The 15,509-nt window shown below is 47.8% G+C and overlaps 1 pseudogene; it reads left to right on the forward strand.

Moving 5' to 3' along the window:
• The first annotated feature begins 11,418 nt into the window (after positions 1 to 11,418).
• LOC144106789 (uncharacterized) lies at positions 11,419 to 13,024 on the forward strand (annotated as a pseudogene).
• The last annotated feature ends 2,485 nt before the right edge of the window (positions 13,025 to 15,509 follow it).

Below are 15,509 nucleotides of genomic sequence, written 5' to 3' on the forward strand. Positions count from 1 at the left end.
GGTAAATTACACATTTTATTTAGTTGTTGAATTTAATGACATTGCGATCTTTTACACAGCCCATGAGGCCACCGCGTGCTTGCCCCAGCACTGCAGTGCGTCGGCAATAGGGCCCGCCACTTCTCCCACTTTACCCTCCTGTAAGCTGCTGTCTCTTTAAGCACACACGAAGTCAGTGAGTGGCCGCGTACTCATACAGCTATTTAATTTCTCCATCAGCACCATCTCAAGACTGCCGTGACGAACCTGGTGCGAGCCACGAACCAGCTTTGATCTATGGTAAATTACACATTTTATTTAGTTGTTGAATTTAATGACATTGCGATCTTTTACACAGCGCATGAGGCCACCGCGTGCTTGCCCCAGCACTGCAGTGCGTCGGCAATAGGGCCCGCCACTTCTCCCACTTTATCCTCCTGTAAGCTGCTGTCTCTTTAAGCACACACGAAGTCAGTGAGTGGCCGCGTACTCATACAGCTATTTAATTTCTCCATCAGCACCATCTCAAGACTGCCGTGACGAACCTGGTGCGAGCCACGAACCAGCTTTGATCTATGGTAAATTACACATTTTATTTAGTTGTTGAATTTAATGACATTGCGATCTTTTACACAGCGCATGAGGCCACCGCGTGCTTGCCCCAGCACTGCAGTGCGTCGGCAATAGGGCCCGCCACTTCTCCCACTTTACCCTCCTGTAAGCTGCTGTCTCTTTAAGCACACACGAAGTCAGTGAGTGGCCGCGTACTCATGCAGCTATTTAATTTCTCCATCAGCACCATCTCAAGACTGCCGTGACGAAAAAGGTGCGAGCCACGAACCAGCTTTGATCTATGGTAAATTACACATTTTATTTAGTTGTTGAATTTAATGACATTGCGATCTTTTACACAGCGCATGAGGCCACCGCGTGCTTGCCCCAGCCCTGCAGTGCGTCGGCAATAGGGCCTGCCACTTCTCCCACTTTACCCTCCTGTAAGCTGCTGTCTCTTTAAGCACACACGAAGTCAGTGAGTGGCCGCGTACTCATACAGCTATTTAATTTCTCCATCAGCACCATCTCAAGACTGCCGTGACGAACCTGGTGCGAGCCACGAACCAGCTTTGATCTATGGTAAATTACACATTTTATTTAGTTGTTGAATTTAATGACATTGCGATCTTTTACACAGCGCATGAGGCCACCGCGTGCTTGCCCCAGCACTGCAGTGCGTCGGCAATAGGGCCCGCCACTTCTCCCACTTTACCCTCCTGTAAGCTGCTGTCTCTTTAAGCACACACGAAGTCAGTGAGTGGCCGCGTACTCATACAGCTATTTATTTCTCCATCAGCACCATCTCAGGACTGCCGTGACGAACCTGGTGCGAGCCACGAACCAGCTTTGATCTATGGTAAATTACACATTTTATTTAGTTGTTGAATTTAATGACCTTGCGATCTTTTACACAGCGCATGAGGCCACCGCGTGCTTGCCCCAGCACTGCAGTGCGTCGGCAATAGGGCCCGCCACTTCTCCCACTTTACCCTCCTGTAAGCTGCTGTCTCTTTAAGCACACACGAAGTCAGTGAGTGGCCGCGTACTCATACAGCTATTTAATTTCTCCATCAGCACCATCTCAAGACTGCCGTGACGAACCTGGTGCGAGCCACGAACCAGCTTTGATCTATGGTAAATTACACATTTTATTTAGTTGTTGAATTTAATGACATTGCGATCTTTTACACAGCGCATGAGGCCAGCGCGTGCTTTCCCCAGCACTGCAGTGCGTCGGCAATAGGGCCCGCCACTTCTCCCACTTTACCCTCCTGTAAGCTGCTGTCTCTTTAAGCACACACGAAGTCAGTGAGAGGCCGCGTACTCATACAGCTATTTATTTCTCCATCAGCACCATCTCAAGACTGCCGTGACGAACCTGGTGCGAGCCACGAACCAGCTTTGATCTATGGTAAATTACACATTTTATTTAGTTGTTGAATTTAATGACATTGCGATCTTTTACACAGCGCATGAGGCCAGCGCGTGCTTTCCCCAGCACTGCAGTGCGTCGGCAATAGGGCCCGCCACTTCTCCCACTTTACCCTCCTGTAAGCTGCTGTCTAAGCACACACGAAGTCAGTGAGTGGCCGCGTACTCATACAGCTATTTAATTTCTCCATCAGCACCATCTCAAGACTGCCGTGACGAACCTGGTGCGAGCCACGAACCAGCTTTGATCTATGGTAAATTGCACATTTTATTTAGTTGTTGAATTTAATGACATTGTGATCTTTTACACAGCGCATGAGGTCACCGCGTGCTTGCCCCAGCACTGCAGTGCGTCGGCAATAGGGCCCGCCACTTCTCCCACTTTACCCTCCTGTAAGCTGCTGTCTAAGCACACACGAAGTCAGTGAGTGGCCGCGTACTCATACAGCTATTTAATTTCTCCATCAGCACCACCTCAAGACTGCCGTGACGAACCTGGTGCGAGCCACGAACCAGCTTTGATCTATGGTAAATTACACATTTTATTTAGTTGTTGAATTTAATGACATTGCGATCTTTTACACAGCGCATGAGGCCACCGCGTGCTTGCCCCAGCACTGCAGTGCGTCGGCAATAGGGCCCGCCACTTCTCCCACTTTACCCTCCTGTAAGCTGCTGTCTCTTTAAGCACACACGAAGTCAGTGAGTGGCCGCGTACTCATACAGCTATTTAATTTCTCCATCAGCACCATCTCAAGACTGCCGTGACGAACCTGGTGCGAGCCACGAACCAGCTTTGATCAATGGTAAATTACACATTTTATTTAGTTGTTGAATTTAATGACATTGCGATCTTTTACACAGCGCATGAGGCCACCGCGTGCTTGCCCCAGCACTGCAGTGCGTCGGCAATAGGGCCCGCCACTTCTCCCACTTTACCCTCCTGTAAGCTGCTGTCTCTTTAAGCACACGAAGTCAGTGAGTGGCCGCGTACTCATACAGCTATTTAATTTCTCCATCAGCACCATCTCAAGACTGCCGTGACGAACCTGGTGCAAGCCACGAACCAGCTTTGATCTATGGTAAATCATACATTTTATTTAGTTGTTGAATTTAATGACATTGCGATCTTTTACACAGCGCATGAGGCCACCGCGTGCTTGCCCCAGCACTGCAGTGCGTCGGCAATAGGGCCCGCCACTTCTCCCACTTTACCCTCCTGTAAGCTGCTGTCTCTAAGCACACACGAAGTCAGTGAGTGGCCGCGTACTCATACAGCTATTTAATTTCTCCATCAGCACCATCTCAGGACTGCCGTGACGAACCTGGTGCGAGCCACGAACCAGCTTTGATCTATGGTAAATTACACATTTTATTTAGTTGTTGAATTTAATGACAATGCGATCTTTTACACAGCGCATGAGGCCACCGCGTGCTTGCCCCAGCACTGCAGTGCGTCGGCAATAGGGCCCGCCACTTCTCCCACTTTACCCTCCTGTAAGCTGCTGTCTAAGCACACACGAAGTCAGTGAGTGGCCGCGTACTCATACAGCTATTTAATTTCTCCATCAGCACCATCTCAAGACTGCCGTGACGAACCTGGTGCGAGCCACGAACCAGCTTTGATCTATGGTAAATTACACATTTTATTTAGTTGTTGAATTTAATGACATTGCGATCTTTTACACAGCGCATGAGGCCACCGCGTGCTTGCCCCAGCACTGCAGTGCGTCGGCAATAGGGCCCGCCACTTCTCCCACTTTACCCTCCTGTAAGCTGCTGTCTAAGCACACACGAAGTCAGTGAGTGGCCGCGTACTCATACAGCTATTTAATTTCTCCATCAGCACCATCTCAAGACTGCCGTGACGAACCTGGTGCGAGCCACGAACCAGCTTTGATCTATGGTAAATTACACATTTTATTTAGTTGTTGAATTTAATGACATTGCGATCTTTTACACAGCGCATGAGGCCACCGCGTGCTTGCCCCAGCACTGCAGTGCGTCGGCAATAGGGCCCGCCACTTCTCCCACTTTACCCTCCTGTAAGCTGCTGTCTCTTTAAGCACACACGAAGTCAGTGAGTGGCCGCGTACTCATACAGCTATTTAATTTCTCCATCAGCACCATCTCAAGACTGCCGTGACGAACCTGGTGCGAGCCACGAACCAGCTTTGATCTATGGTAAATTACACATTTTATTTAGTTGTTGAATTTAATGACATTGCGATCTTTTACACAGCGCATGAGGCCACCGCGTGCTTGCCCCAGCACTGCAGTGCGTCGGCAATAGGGCCCGCCACTTCTCCCACTTTACCCTCCTGTAAGCTGCTGTCTAAGCACACACGAAGTCAGTGAGTGGCCGCGTACTCATACAGCTATTTAATTTCTCCATCAGCACCATCTCAAGACTGCCGTGACGAACCTGGTGCGAGCCACGAACCAGCTTTGATCTATGGTAAATTACACATTTTATTTAGTTGTTGAATTTAATGACATTGCGATCTTTTACACAGCGCATGAGGCCACCGCGTGCTTGCCCCAGCACTGCAGTACGTCGGCAATAGGGCCCGCCACTTCTCCCACTTTACCCTCCTGTAAGCTGCTGTCTCTTTAAGCACACACGAAGTCAGTGAGTGGCCGCGTACTCATACAGCTATTTAATTTCTCCATCAGCACCATCTCAAGACTGCCGTGACGAACCTGGTGCGAGCCACGAACCAGCTTTGATCTATGGTAAATTACACATTTTATTTAGTTGTTGAATTTAATGACATTGCGATCTTTTACACAGCCCATGAGGCCACCGCGTGCTTGCCCCAGCACTGCAGTGCGTCGGCAATAGGGCCCGCCACTTCTCCCACTTTACCCTCCTGTAAGCTGCTGTCTCTTTAAGCACACACGAAGTCAGTGAGTGGCCGCGTACTCATACAGCTATTTAATTTCTCCATCAGCACCATCTCAAGACTGCCGTGACGAACCTGGTGCGAGCCACGAACCAGCTTTGATCTATGGTAAATTACACATTTTATTTAGTTGTTGAATTTAATGACATTGCGATCTTTTACACAGCGCATGAGGCCACCGCGTGCTTGCCCCAGCACTGCAGTGCGTCGGCAATAGGGCCCGCCACTTCTCCCACTTTACCCTCCTGTAAGCTGCTGTCCCTTTAAGCACACACGAAGTCAGTGAGTGGCCGCGTACTCATGCAGCTATTTAATTTCTCCATCAGCACCATCTCAAGACTGCCGTGACGAACCTGGTGCGAGCCACGAACCAGCTTTGATCTATGGTAAATTACACATTTTATTTAGTTGTTGAATTTAATGACATTGCGATCTTTTACACAGCGCATGAGGCCACCGCGTGCTTGCCCCAGCACTGCAGTGCGTCGGCAATAGGGCCCGCCACTTCTCCCACTTTACCCTCCTGTAAGCTGCTGTCTCTTTAAGCACACACGAAGTCAGTGAGTGGCCGCGTACTCACACAGCTGTTTAATTTCTCCATCAGCACCACCTCAAGACTGCCCTGGCGAACCTGTTTCTAGCCCCGAAGCGGTTTTTCCCAATGGTAAATGACCCCTTTTATGCATTATGTTGCGGTAGCCAACGATACAGTGCTCTTTAACGCAGTTTCTGCTGCCACCAGACCTTTCTTTCATACTTAGTCAGAGAAAGGGAGCTTTCCGCGTCAGTTTGTAAACCCTGCACGCGGTGTTTCTTGTTCTTCAGCGTACGCTTGACCTATAGACGTACATTGCAGATACTAAAATTTTCCTTTTTACAGCATCGCACCAGGCCCTCTTGGAACGCATAGCAGAATTGGAGCGCAATCAAGGGGAGTCAAATAGGAGATTGCAAGCTGCAAGAAAAAGATTCTTGAAGAGCGAGGCGCAAAGGGAACAGCTGAAGAAAAAGCTCAAACATCTTTTCAACGACGATCAGATGTCGTCACTGGAGCGGCTGTCAAATCAGGGATCGCGGTTGGAAGCTGACACACTTGTGAAGTCACTGAGGCTGCGGCTGGCATGTGGGACGCGGGGCTACAGTGTCCTAAGAGAATATGGTTACCCTTTGCCCTCAGAACGCACCCTGCAAAGGCACATCGAACATGCAAAGTTTCGACCCGGACTTCTTACTGATATTTTGGAAGCCCTCAAGATCAAGGTAAATAGTTACCATACACCAAGCCTGTTGTACTGTGAGCTTGCCTGGTATCAGGTCGCTTTGGCTGGTTGGTTTTGACAGTTTTACCTTTCTTTTCATTGTTGCGAAACTAATATGTTGAACAGTTATACCTATATGTTTGGCTGCGTTTCTGCTTTTTTTTAGTGGTGTCTCCAGCGCGTCTTAAGTTTGTATGTTTACTTGATACATTAATACAATCGTGAGCTTACTTTCAGTCATTCCTAACAGCGGTTTGCATTCTACAGGTGAATCTCATGAAGCCGGAGGAACGCCACGCCATTTTGATGGTAGACGAGATGCAGATCACGTCGGGTCTCGTATATGATCATTCATGCTGTGAAGTCTTGGGCGCACCCACACTGCCTTTGTCCGATGGTTCGCTTCCTGATGACTGCTTAGCCACGCACGCTTTGGTATTTATGCTGGGAGGTCTTTCCACCAGATGGAAGCAAACCATCGGATATCAACTGACCGGCAACTCTATCCATACTGCCAGCTTTAAAGCTCATGTAGTTGACCTAATTACCGCCTGCGAGTCTATCGGGATCAATATTCATGTTGTTGTTTCTGACATGGGCAGTGCGAATCAGGCACTTTGGAAGTTCTTTGGAATCACCGTCGGAAAGCACAGCAGGCCGCGAACCAGTTGCCCTCACCCCTGTGATCCACAGAGAAAGCTTTGGTTTATGGCCGACGTACCACACTTGTTGAAAAATCTAAGAAATCATTTGACAAAAGGCCAGCTCATTTACCTTCCCAACGAAATTGTGAAGAAACACGATTTGCCGACAAACTGCGTGAACGTCGAGTTTATAAAGGCCCTTGTGAGGCATGACGAAAAGGATGACATAAAGCTCGCGCCGCACTTGAACGCGACTGTTCTTGACCCAAATCATTATGATAAAATGAAAGCAGGTCCGGCTTTTTCTCTTTTTCATAACGACACGGCTTCTGGTTTGCGTCTGCTTGAGGAAAAGGGAAAAATTCCCAGAAATGCGCGTACTACCGCGTGGTTCATTGAAACAATATTTAGGTGGTTTCGCCTGATGACCTCACGAACGACAAACCTCGCTTTCAGCCATGCGGTTGAGGAGGCTTGTCAAGACAGTGTATCATTTTTGCTCGCGACAGCCGAAATGTTCTCTAAAATTGTTATTGGCAACCAAAGCAAAGCAGTTTGGAAGCCTGTACAGACAGGAATCATTTTAGCCACAAGAACGTCTCTGGAAGTCCAAGATGCTCTTCTCAGCCAGTACAACTTTCAGTACGTCTTCCTAAGCAGATTAAGCCAAGATGGTCTCGAAAATTTGTTTTCCACCCTGCGTGCGAAAAATCCTGTCCCGCGACTGTATGAATTTAAATGCAGCCTGAGGAGCGCAACTCTAGCGCAGTTCCTCAAGCCCAGCAAGCATGGTGGCTATTCTGAAGAGGAGGGCTATATGTTGATAAATTTGCTGGACACAAGTGAGGAAAAACTCACGACAAGCAACATTCAAGCCCCAGAAGACCTTGTAGACTTAAGTCCTGAAGTAGAGGAATCGATTGCCTACCTCGCGGGTTACGTTGTCTCCAGGCTGACAAAGCGGATGCAGTGTGAAGATTGCCACAAATCATTGGTTCATAATGGCACAACTGCCAAGTTGATAGAATTCAAAAATTTTTCTGAGCACCATCAGTCTCTGACTACTCCGTCTCAAGGCGTCATTGAGGTCATCAAAGTTGCTGAAAACTTCGTCCGCAACAATAAAGAAGCGCTGATACATAATTCTGTAAATGTGGCCGAGGTGCAGCAAAGCGTTACTCGAAGCATTTCAGGACAAACATGCTTTCCTTCTTGTCACAACGTGATTCCTAATATTGTTCAGATATTCTGCAACCTGCGAATGCAGATTCTTGTCAAAACCGAAGCGTCAAAAAGATTTTCTGCTGCTGAAAGTGCGAAATGCGCCAGCAAGAGTGTTGGCATGCGTGCCGCAGTGTCCACCATCAAGTGAGGTGGCAGTAAGCGCTTCCGCAAGACGTAAATGGGGTGCAACTGCCTCTGTAAAGTTGTGTACGTAATCTGAGCCTTAGGAGATGACTTAAAAATCAAACGCCACAGTCGGTACCCACTGATATTGATTAAGGCAGCTTTTTGCGTGTTGTATGAAGCCAAGCTTACCAATATTCACTGCAGATATATTGCTTTTTTCTAAGTATCACTTGCGCATTTTATCTGCTACAGTCAGATACAGCTCAATAAAGAAACTAGAAGGGGACCCTTCAGCAAATAACATCGACCAATTTTTATGACGGCGCGGTTAATCCTATTTCACACAGAAACCTACCAGCCATACGCGATGTCACATTAGGGGATTAACCAAGACGTCGTAATAAATGGTTCACGCCGTTGGTTGGAACGCACCCTTCGAAGGTTTGCTGCTTCGTTTTTAGATTATTTCGCATGCGAGGCCAGGACGGAACGAATCACCAAAGCATCCACGCATTGCATCATCTTCTCTGCTGATAGCGACTGGACTCAAAACGTGCTAGTTCTTGTACCTGCAGCGTCGCCTTTGTAAAAAAAAATCCGCAATATTTAACAGACAAGCTCAAGATCACATTGTCCGTCAACTCTCAGTTGCATGAAACTACTGTATACCTGTACAAACTGACGTTGATTTGAGCTATGACATACATCACTGTTGTAGTTCCATGAGCATGTTTTTCTCATCTGTCATCAATGCAACGTAGTACATTTCTGCGCTAGCGTAGATGCTGAATATTATGTGATACTCCCGTCTGTTACATGTATCTTGTGAATCAAAGTTCTTGTGCCCGCACGAAATAAATCATCCTGCTGCCCATACTCTCATTTTCTTTAATAATACATTTTTTTTGTGGTGCCTAATCAACATACCAGCTTTATATCCCCTACTACATACTGGAACGAAATTTTGGGGTCAAGAACAATATTACATTATCGAGAGGCGTTTATCGTGCCTAGAGAAATAGAATGCATTCTCTCATAGGTAAATTATTAACCTTCCTTGACACTAGTTTCTAATAATGTTCAATGAATTGCGGTCGATGGATGGTTGTCCTTGATCGCATTGAAAGTGCGCAACTGTTTTATTCAGTGAACAGACTAGAGTGCAAAAACCAATTTCACACTGATGAGACAAAGGTATGGACGGAAGATGCACTCATGACTAATTTATTGTAAGCTGGTGCGCGCTAAATAAGGCCTACTGCACGTAAGTATGCGCAAGCAAAGAAAAACATTTCGAAGCAGTTCATATTCAGCCTAGTTATAGTGTTAGCTGTGTTGTTGTGAAGTTTATCTTTAAATTTGGCTAGCTAGCATAATGCATTACACTTGCCCTTATTTTCCATCTATAGTGGAATGTTTGGATGTAAGTGCAGTTAAATAATTAGCAATAATTCAGGTCGATAACTTGCGCAGCTCATTTGCATTCAACCTAAGCTTTCGAAACGTATATGACTCGATGCTACAAAGCGAAGGGTGGTTTTGATTGCATATAGCTCATTAACGCTAATTAATAGGGATCGCTAACTGACTTAGAGCATCTGCATTCATTCTAAGCTTTTCAACGGTATATGACTTGATCATATAGCTCAAAGTTTGGTTTTATACAAAATTAACTAATTAACGCAGATTAATGCAGATCGCTAACCAGCACAATGCTATTACATTTGGCCTAAGATTTTTAACGGTATATGACTCGATGCTGCAGCGCAAATTTGGGTTTTAATTGCAATTTACTAAATATCAATTTATTTCGCCCGGTTATTCGTCAAAAGAATTGTATACTTAACCAATGATCCAAACTAACGGTTGATCACGTGACATATACTATGCTTAGACAGATAGCTTGACAGTAGCGAAATAGACCAAATCCCGCTTTGACCTTCTCTGATCTTGAAGTTCAAAACACCATCCTGGGTCGTTTTCCGAAATTTTACCGTGGTTACAGTGTTCACGCTCTAAAAAAACAAGCACTGACAAAGTCAGAGGCAGTACTAGATCAGGTGCACAAAGCAAAACACCTTATCATGTGACTTAAAAAGTGTCTGCAGTAGAGAACTAGCCTGAAAGCTTTGCTTACATCAGTATTCACCAATCAAACAGTTCTAAGAAGAAACCAATCTCTTCATGAACGTTACTATAGGCATTCTCAGTGATTTTCTGGCAATTTTTCAAATATTTTGTGCACTCCTGGAGCGCAGACCTGGCCCAAAAACACGCGCTTCACTCACTGCTGCGGCCGGCCAGCGGGCGCCAGGGAGAAAAAGCGTGCCGTGCGCAGAGCTCGCAGCCGCCGAGCGAGGAGAATCGAGGAGGAAAGCGCGGCGCCGAGGAGTGTCGCTACTTTCAAATTATCAAGGGGTTTTATTAAGGGTCATCTGACAGCGCCGCCATACGGCGGACGCGCGCTCTACGGCGGGCAGAAACAAGACCTACTGAAATAAAGTGCATACTTGGCGGGGTCCTATGGGACTGCGTGCGCAGTAGTAGCTCTATGGCGTGCGCCAACTTTCGATAACTTTACGGTCGTTGAGGGCGCTCTGTTGACCTGTTTGTTTTTCATGATCATCATCATCGTCTGCTTCTCACAAATGATTTCTCTCCTTTCACTGCCTCCCTGTGCATTTGTCGTGTCTTATTATTTCGCACCCTAGTAATGAACGATGCGAATATGGCATTTCTTTAAATCCTAGCGGTGAATATTCTGTTTGCTCGCATGCATGCGTGAGACTTTCTGGCATCTTTGCTAAGGCAATGGATGAATGATGAATACTCAAAACATAGAGAAATGACAAAACAATTACACCCTTGAAGTAAACAAACAGCCACCATCTTGCTCAAGAGGTTTATTTTAGCGCTGTGATAGCGTGAGCACCTAGCGAGCCGCTGACGTGTCATTCCGTGCTGCTGATAAGCTGCGCACGGCACGCTATCGGCGCACTATAAGAACACCATGCTCTTGGCAATAAACGTTTTTTAGTTCTGGACCTTCGTCGATGCTGGTCGTAGTTATTTCACTGGCGACGAGGATGGGATCCGTCGGGACTGGCCTGCCAAGCGTGTCTGGGCAAGATCGGACGACGCACATCGGAAGCCACTAACGCGAACTGCAAGTGGCTGGCGGCCAGGGGCAAGCAGCTGACAACGGATCCTACGCACCAAGCAAGACATCGACACGATAAGTAACTGCACCGAAGCGTTGTTGCGTTTACGTTGTTACGTTTGTGCACCGAAGCGATGTCGCGTCTTGGCAGAATCGATGAGTACGACCCCAAGATCCAGAATTTTGATTCTTACTTGGAACGGTTTGAACATTTCGTCAGCGCCAATGAGGTCTCGGAAGCAAAGAAACTGTCAGTTTTTCTAACAGTACTTGGCGCAGAGGCGTATGAAGTCCTCAAGAACCTGGTAGTTCCAGCGCTTCCCGGTGAAAAGACTTTCGCTGAAATCAAGATTCTGCTGAAGAATCACTACAGCCCGCAAACTTCAGTCATTGCTGAAAGGTGCAGGTTTAACCGCCGAGTTCAACTGGAGCAAGAGAGCGTAGAAGATTTCGTTCTGGAGTTAAAACACCTTGCTCGGAAGTGCAATTTCGGAGGCTTTCTGCAGGATGCCTTGCGAGACAGACTGGTAGCAGGCATTCGCAATGAGGAAACTCAGAGCTCTGTTCACCACGGAAGGCTTAACATTTCAAGGCGCATGCAAAATTGCGCTGGATAGGGAGTTGGCCACACAGCAGGCCGCGCTATTGCAACAAAGAGGTCGCAGTGAGGCACTCAACGCGGTGGGAACGCACGAGAGGTGCGACCGAAAGACAAAAGACTCAACGCGAGGAAAAAGTCAAAAACAGAAGTGTAGCCGCTGTGGCAAGGCGCATACTTCAGACAGCTGTTGGTACAAGAGGTACAAGTGCAGACGGTGCTCGAAAGTGGGTCATCTTCAAAATATGTGCCAGGCAAGCCGTGAAGAACTAAAAGCGCATCTAGTATCCGAGTCATCGGAAGAGGAGTCCACGTTATACAGTGCGACGCTACGCCTTCGAAGAAGAGCTATGTTGTGTCTGTGAATGTTGAAGGCCACGACCTGCCAATGCAGGTTGACACCGGTGCTGCTGTGACTGTTGTGCCGGAAAGCGTGTACGCCGCTAAGTTGTCGCATGTCAAGTGTGAGCCAACGAAATTGGGGCTCAAAACTTATACAGGTGAAAAAATGCATGTGATCGGTCAATGCAATGTCACTGCTCGCTATGAAGGTCAGTGCGCCGTGTTACCTATTGTTGTTGTGCGTGAGGGTGAGCGCAATCTGCCTATACTTTTAGGCAGGAGCTAGCTTGAGAAGTTGCAGCTTAACTGGAAATCTCTTTTCGCCTTGAGCATTGACGACAGGGTGTTGAAGTTGCATTCCAAGTTCCCTAGTGTATTTTCTTCCACTTGGGAGCGATTAGGAACTATGAGGCAAAATTGGTTCTGCAGCCAAAGTGCACTCATGTGTTTTGTAAGTCCCGGCCAGTATCCTTTGCGTTGCGAGAAGCGGTAGAAAAAGAACTGTCTGACCTTGAAAAGAAGGGTGTAATCGAGCGAGTAACGCAGAGTGAGTGGGCAACTCCCCTCGTAGTGGTTCCAAAGAAGGAAGGTGACAAACTAAGGTTGTGTGGCGACTTCAAAATCACGCTCAATCCGGTCCTAAAAACGGATCACTATCCATTGCCCCTACCGGAAGATTTGTTCACAGCCGTTTGTGAGGGAAAAGTGTTCTGTGTGCTTGACTTATCATCAGCATACCAGCAGGTGATGCTAAGCCCGGAATCCAAAGCAATTGTTACAGTAAACACGCACCGGGGGCTCTATCGGTACAACGGGCTTCCCTATGGTATAGCGAGTGCCCCGGCTTTGTTCCAATCTTTATTGGATAAAGTCTTGATGGGCATTAAGAATGTAGGTTGCTACATTGACGATGTCATTGTAGCTGGCCAGGACATAGATGACTGCGAAAAAACACTTGAGCTAGTTTTGCAACGATTGAACGAATACAACATTACTGTCAAGGCAGAGAAATGCAAGTTCTTTCTAAGCTCAGTGTGTTACCTCGGGCACAAGATAAGCTCTGAGGGGATACATCCCACTAAAGGCAAAGTGAAAGCAATCGCCCATGCTCCTGAGCCGGCGAATGTCACTGAGCTGAAAGCTTATCTAGGGCTACTGAACTACTATGGCAAATTTTTAAACAGCCTAGCGTCTGTAGCAGAGCCATTGTACAAGCTACTTCGAAAGGGAGAGCGTTGGGTTTGGACGAAGAAATGTAGCGATGCGTTTGAGGCCACGAAACAGCTCCTTATCAGCAGCCGAGCGCTCACGTACTACGATGCACGCAAACCGCTGGGGTTGCAATGTGATGCATCAGCGTATGGTGTTGGAGCAGTCATTTTTCATGTGTTTCCCAACGGCCAAGAGCGTCCAATTGCATTTGCTTCGCGTACCTTGACACCTGCAGAAAAGAACTATGCGCAGTGTGAAAGAGAGGCTCTAGCTCTTATTTTTGGTTTGCAGAAATTCCACAAGTTCTTGTGTGGCAGGAAATTTGACTTGTACACGGACCATCAGCCACTATTGGGAATTTTGGGTCACAACAAAGCCACGCCAGCATTAGCAGCTGCCAGACTACAAAGGTGGTCTTTAATTATGTCTGCTTACCAGTTCACTCTGAAATACCGCAAGGGAACAGAAATTGAGGTGGCTGATGCTCTGTCAAGATTACCTACTTGTGGTTCTGCTAAAGCAGAAACTGCGGAATGTCTGTCTGTTTTCGAATGCACCCCGCTAACAGCGCGGGAGGTGTCAAAGGAGGCTGCACGAGACGGCACCCTCAGCAAAGTAATCGAGTATGTTCGGTCGGGTTGGCCAGCAAATGTCGTGGACGAATTGCAACCTTATTACGTCCGTCGCCTGGAACTCTCCGTCGAACAAAATTGTCTCACATGGGGGACGAGAGTAGTTATACCTGAGAATCTGAGGCCCGCAGTCCTGTCCTTGCTTCATGAAGACCATCCTGGCTCTAGTCGAATGAAAATGTTAGCAAGAAGTTTTGTGTGGTGGCCCAACATGGACAAGGCGAATGAGGAGTACATAAGGAAGTGCAGAGTGTGTCAACTCGTACTACCGGCAGCTCAGCCTGTACCTCTCCAGCTGTGGCCGTACCCAACAAGGTGTTGGCAAAGAGTACATGTTGACTATGCGCAACAAGGTAACCACAACTTTCTTGTCTTGGTGGACGCCTACTCTAAATGGGTTGAAGTTTGGCCTATGACGTCAACTACCACCTCTCAGACTATTAGTAAGCTTCGCAGCGTATGGTTTTCCAGAGGAGATTGTCAGCGATAACGGCCCACAGTTTGTGTCGCAGGAGTTCGCAGCATTCTTGTCTCGTAACAGTATCAGACATACTAAGACTCCACCATATCACGCAATCTCTAACGGAGCAGCCGAGCGGCTAGTCCAGACAACCAAGAAGGCGCTTTTAAAGCAAGTGTTGTCCCTAGCTGAACACGGAAAGCAACAACCCTTGCAGGAAGGATTAGACAGTTTTTTGATGTCGTACAGGAATACCCCTCATTCTCTAACTGGGAAGACCCCAGCCGAGCTGTTTCTGACGCGACAGCCGCGAGTTAAATTGTCGTTCCTCAAACCGAGTTTTGTGCAAGACATGACTGATAAGCAACGATGCATTAAGCAGCAAAGAGACAAGGACAGGGGCTGTGAACGTGCTTTCGCCGTGGGGGGAAAGGGTGTTTGTGAAGTGCGTGCGTAGTGAGGACACCTCTTGGGACGATGGCACCGTGGTACAAGTTGTCAGCCCAGTGACTTATCTCGTGCGCGTGACGGGTCAAGTTCGATTTGTGCACGCCGATCACCTCCGCCCTTCTTTTGCACGACCAGCCTCGCTATCGCAGCAGGCATCCCTACCAAGTGAGCAGCCTCGGGACTCGCCAGGGTCGGCAGGGCCCACAGTTGAGACCACGTGCCCCGAGGAGACATCGTCGGCCGGCACCAATGCACCCGCCTCGCCACCTTCTCCGGCAGCCGACTCGACTGTGCCACTCGACGCTTCAGGTGATTCGCGAGAGTCTTCGCTGCCAGCCAACGACGACGCTGTGGTGCCTCCTCGCCGTAGCCAGCGTATGCGCCGGCCCCCGGATTGGTTCAGACCATCAGACTTCAAGAAATGACTTCGTGTTGTCTAAGGGGGGAGGAGATGTGAGATGTGATAGCGTGAGCACCTAGCGAGCCGCTGACGTGTCATTCCGTGCTGCTGATAAGCTGCGCACGGCACGC

This window comes from Amblyomma americanum, chromosome 1 (assembly GCF_052857255.1).
Source record: "Amblyomma americanum isolate KBUSLIRL-KWMA chromosome 1, ASM5285725v1, whole genome shotgun sequence".
Classification (NCBI taxonomy): domain Eukaryota; kingdom Metazoa; phylum Arthropoda; class Arachnida; order Ixodida; family Ixodidae; genus Amblyomma; species Amblyomma americanum.